Below are 6000 nucleotides of genomic sequence, written 5' to 3'. Positions count from 1 at the left end.
CCCTCCGGATTTGTAGATGACACTTATGTCAAATTCCTAGAGTATAACACTGCATCCTGCATGAGGTCCTGAAGGGTTCTATAGATTTGTCAGACGACACAAGGCGTGGTGGTTGCTTACAACTTTAAAGGCCAGCTAGGCATCTCGTGATAGCCCAAATGATGGCAAAGTATTCCTTTTCCGTCGTAGAAATATTGGCTTCGGCTCTCGACAGCGACCGACAAGCGTAAGCTATGACCCGTTGAAATCCGCCGTTATTTGGACTAGGACGGCGCCGAGGCCTAGGCTGCTTGCGTTGGTGTGGATATCTGTCTGGGTGCCTTGGTCAAAGTGGGCGAGCACTGGTGGTGACTGTAGGCGCTGTTTAACCTATTGGAAGGCTTTCGCTTACGGCGTTTGCCATTTCAAATCGACATCTGATTTAGTGAGAGAAGTTGATGGCTCGGCGATACACGAAAATCTGTTGAGGAAGCGTCTGTAGTAAGCACACAAGCCAAGGAATGTACCCACTCCCCTTCTTGTCAGTGGTCTGTCCGAAGTTAGCGATGGCGGACATCTTCTGGACGTGAGGGCGGACTCCACATTTGCTAAGGACGTCGTGCAAAAAGAGAAGCTCCTTCGTAAGCGAAGCGACACTTTTTCGGCTTCTGTTTGAGCCCTGGGGCCCTATAACGTAAAACTATTCAAATATGTTTTTATTCTAATCTCCTCACATCAAATTTCCGTAACCGCCGGTGTAAGCATCGCGCAGTGACCCGCATGGTTGTCTAAACAGAGCAATCAAGCGCTCTCCTCGTTTTTAGGAGGCCACTTTTATTTGCTTTAAGAACGAATAACCTTGTCTACATTGAGCAGGTTTTCTTATCTAATTGGCTGACAAGAGGCGAGGAGCACGCTGGAGTAAAGATGGTTTCGATGGGGCCGAGCCAGCGCAGTGAAAATAGATAACAGGAGTAGGAGCTTGGTGCCGCTGTCGGCGATTCGTCCGTTTCGCCTTAAGCCTGTAGAATGCCACTAAATAAGATCCTCAGCAAAGTTGGCTCAGCGAAGTTGTAAAGGGGCCGAAAGTGCTCGAAAACGTTACACAGCCACGAAAAAAGTTCTATTGTACGCAAATAAAGCCATGCTCTCCGGCCGGTGCGAGTAGCCAGAGCCTGAGCGATCGGCGGGAGCCATCTTTTATTCCTTTTTTTAACGAGCAGCCCTGCGACTATTCATAAAGAATTCTGTTTTGGTCGGCATATTAATGCATCTTTAACGCGTACACGTCAATTTGACGTGGAGAGCTTTCGCGGTTTTGCGACGTCGCGTGACAGGCAGGCGAAGTGGGTGCTGCCCGAAAACTTTTGACCAATTGCCGAGGGCTAATGGCTAAGAGGCGTCAAATCTGAAATACCTATTTCTCTTCTGTTCAGTCCAATCATGAATAATCAGAGTATACACGTCATATCAGATAGGGAGCTATCGAGGTTTTCTTGACGTCGCGTGACTGACAGGCGAAGTGGGGGTTGCCAAAAATGTTTTTTACCAATCGCAGAGGGCTGATTCCAGAATTGCAATAGAAAAGTTTGGAATTGCTTTATGTTATAGCGCTCTTGATTAGTTGATGGCCTCTAATACGCTTACAAGCCACCTAAGGTGACCATTGCAATTACCGTCGAAGACGACGACATCATCTAAGCAGACGAGATAGGTCTGCCACTTCAACCCAGTTAACATCGTGCCCATCACGCGCTTGAACGTTGCATGCGCCGAGCACAGTCTGAATGGCATGACCCTGCACTCATAGAGACCGTCCATTGTGATGACGACGGTCTTTTCGCGATCGCTTTCGTCGACTTCTATTTGCCAGGAGCCAGTCTTGATACGCATTGACGAGCAGTTTTATAGTTGGAGAGCCGATCGAATGCGTCGTCTATGCGTGGGAGGGGGTTGTTGCGCCTGACAGTCCTTCTGGACAAGGATGCTCCACCGCAGAATCTGCAGCTTTGAAATGGTGTTGTGGCGTCACCCCTGCCGGCAGTTACACTCCGACCACCGGCGCTGAACGCCGTACCTCGCTCCCCGCAACCCTCTTTTCGTCCGAAAAGGACCCGGGGGAGGAAATACTGGCGCACCGCGCTCCGGTGGTCTCCAATCTCTGACACCGATCAGGCGCGGAGAACGGCACTTCAACGAACTGCCAGATTCCTAGAAGGGTTGCCAGAGGTGTCGCAGCACTTCACCTAGACATTTCTGCGCCCTTATTGGACCTTGACCTTTGCGAGGGTAAAAGGTCCCCCCTTGTGCAAGTGCGTGTTCGTGAATTATAATGAGCCCTCCAAGGTTCCCAGAATGGTGCGATCCTGGCCACTGCGCGGAGAGAGGGAAAAAGAGGATTGGACCAGCCGGGCTAGTTAGGCTGGCGCACAGAGGAGAACCGCAGTCTGTTCACTGAGTTCGTTCAAAGACGTAAACACGTCTATAAAATTTTCATTCCTTCCCTGAACTTGTCCTGATGACTGCCCCGGCACGACCCCAACTCGACATCACATCGGCTACGAAAACCCAGTCCCAACAGTAGATGGCAGCTCGGTGGTATCAGCCAACGTCAGCTCCCTGAGCGTGGTGAGTGCCTGAAGTTTACCTCTCGTATTGCCAGACCTAACTAGTGTATTTTGATGTTAGTAGGTCTTGACGCTTTGTCGCAGGTTTGCAACTTTGTCCGGTCTGCCAGGAATCGGACGGTTTTACACTTTAGTTATTAGTAGAGGGCAAACAAGGCGGAGTGGAGTTTCAGTATGGACAAGTTCAAAGTGCAGGACCTCCTTGAAATTGGCTAGGAGCTGCGCATTGTGGTTGGTCACGCAAAGCTAAAACAACGCATGCTGGCGCTTATCGAGGGGGGGGGGGTGCATAGGAAGTGACAATCGAGGAAGCCCAGGAAGCTCATGCAGCTATTCGGGATAGAAAACCTGCTGCTCAAGAGCTAGAAAAGGAGAAAGCCCTACGTGAGGAATGGCAGAGAGCTGCCGAGAGACAACACCAATTGAGCCTGAAAGAGCTGGAACTTCGGATGTCCACCGAACGCCATGCTCCCACAGTGCGGGAGTCGGTAACCATGAAGATGAAAGGATTTATGCAGTCGCTTAGAGTTTCTGGTGATATCACACTCTTTCTTTCGACTGGCAGCAGTGGCATTGCATGAGCCATATGTATAAAGAATTCCTCGTCTACGCAGACACCCTGACCGGAGACTTCTCACCCCCCTCTGTCTCAATCGGCGATCTTCGTGGGGACGCATCGACGTACTGCCCTCCAGGACGCTGAATCGTCGCCACGTGGTGAAGCTGCGACTGCGTGAATACCTCGTGGCCTGCTGACATCATCAAGATTACCACTGGAGGTCGCTGCCCGGAGCACCAACTCCTTTAAATAAGTGCTCACCGTCGCCCACCCTTCACTGGCAGCAGTGGCATTGCATGATCCACATCTTTAAAGAATTCCTCGTTTATGCAGATACCCTGACCGGACACTTTTCACCCACCCCCCTCTGTCTCAATCGGCGATCTTCGTGGTGACGCATCGACGTACTGCCCTCCCGGACGCTGAATCATCGCCACGTGGCGAAGCTGCGACTGCGGGAATACCTCGTGGCCTGCTAACATCATCAAGAAGATTACCACTGGAGGTCGCTGCCCGGAGCACCATCCCCTTTAAGTAAGTGGTCACCGACGCCCACCCTTCACTGGCAGCAGTGACATTGCATGAGCCACATCTTTAAAGAATTCCTCGTTTATGCAGATACCCTGACCGGACACTTTTCACCCACCCCCCTCTGTCTCAATCGGCGATCTTCGTGGTGACGCATCGACGTACTGCCCTCCCGGACGCTGAAGCATCGCCACGTGGCGAAGCTGCGACTGCGGGAATACCTCGTGGCCTGCTGACATCATCAAGAAGATTACCACTGGAGGTCGCTGCCCGGAGCACCATCCCCTTTAAGTAAGTGGTCACCGACGCCCACCCTTCACTGGCAGCAGTGACATTGCATGAGCCACATCTTTAAAGAATTCCTCGTTTATGCAGATACCCTGACCGGACACTTTTCACCCACCCCCCTCTGTCTCAATCGGCGATCTTCGTGGTGACGCATCGACGTACTGCCCTCCCGGACGCTGAAGCATCGCCACGTGGTGAAGCTGCGACTGCGGGAATACCTCGTGGCCTGCTGACATCATCAAGAAGATTAGCACTGGAGGTCGCTGCCCGGAGCACCATCCCCTTTAAGTAAGTGGTCACCGACGCCCACCCTTCACTGGCAGCAGTGGCATTGCATGAGCCACATCTTTAAAGAATTTCTCGTCTACGCAGGTGTTCTTACCAACTCTTATTTTTCTTTTTCTTTTCTTTTTCCATACCACTGCCGCTCCTGCCATCAACTGTGATCTCCTCCTTCTTGTGTTCGAGGTTGTATTTCATTTCTTTACGATGCCAACTAATGCTGAACTCTCCATTAATCGAGGATTTAGAAGCTAAAATTAACAGTTTAGCTAAAGACACCTCTGATAAAGTGTTCGGCAGCTTCTTGCTAAAAATGAAAGATTCCGGCATTGATCTTGTGGAGTTAAAGAAGGAAGTTGAGTTCCTTCAATCAAGTACACAACACCTGAATCAACTTGTCGAGGACTGACGTGGCCAAAATACCTCATTGGTAAATGCGAATAAAGAACTAAAATATCAAAACTCCTCACTCACTCGTAAGGTCGAAGAACCAGAGCAATATTCACCCCTCAGCAATGTTGAGGTCAAGGGCGTTCCCTGTTCCCCAAGGGGAGGACTGCGTCGCAATCATGGAAATTCTAGGGGAGAAAGCTGGATATCTCCTAATGATCTCGACATTGTTCATCGCGTGCCTACACGATCTACTGACAAAAAAAAAACACCATTGCATGTTTCTGCTCTCGTACTAAGAAATCTGACTTCATCAGTAAAGCACGTAAGGCCAAGCTTTGTGTCAGTGATCTAGGCTTCCCTGGCGTTTCTAACGCACCAACTTCGTAAACGATCATCTGACCCCATGTAACAAGGCCCGGTTTTCCAAAGCCCTAACACTGAAGAAAGAAAAGAAATGGATGTTTCTTTGGACTGACAACCGCCAAATCAAGGCTAGAAAGACTACTAAGAGCAGAGTTTTCTGCATCCGTGATCATTCCGACTTGACTAGAATAGACTAATACCATAGCAACCAGTGCTCATTGTCTCAGCCCTTATAACATTAATAATGGCCTCTTTGCTGGAACCTAATGAAGTTAACTCTTTCATAAATGAATTTCATTCCATCATTCATTTCAATGCTAGAAGTCTTCGCAAACACTTTGATGAAATTGATCATTTCCTTTTATCATCTTCTAGTTCACTCTCATTAATTGCCTTGACTGAAACTTGGTTATCAGACGATGAGAAAAATCTTTATTGCTTCCTCAACTACAATTCAGAATATTATAACATTTTAACTAGCAGTCATGGTGGTGCGGCAATATATCTCTCTCCTAATCTTAGTTATCGCCGACGACATGATCTACACTTACCCATCACTAATTGCGAATCTGTCTGGATTGAAATAGTGACTTGTTCTCCCTCTAATGATGACAGAGGCTTCATATTTGGTTGCATTTATCGTTCCCCTTCATCATCAGTCGATGACTTTTTTTATAAGCTTGATCATACTTTACATACCCTTTCACTAGAAAATAAAAATGTCATTATAATGGGCGATATTAACATTAACCTACGCAATGACACATCACCAACAGTTATTTCTTACACAAGTCTACTACAAAGCTACGGATTTGAATGCTTAATTGATGTTCCTACACGACAGGTTCCTAATGGCACAGGTACGCTAATTGATCACGCCCTCTCTAACGTAACAACTTCGCCAGAGGTGAAAGTTCTTGATATTGACATAACAGATCATTACCCATTGCTTGTACGTTTTAAATATAACTCGAGTCCTTG

Source organism: Dermacentor andersoni, chromosome 4, assembly GCF_023375885.2.
Source record: "Dermacentor andersoni chromosome 4, qqDerAnde1_hic_scaffold, whole genome shotgun sequence".
Lineage (NCBI taxonomy): Eukaryota > Metazoa > Arthropoda > Arachnida > Ixodida > Ixodidae > Dermacentor > Dermacentor andersoni.
This window is presented reverse-complemented; position numbering follows the sequence as displayed.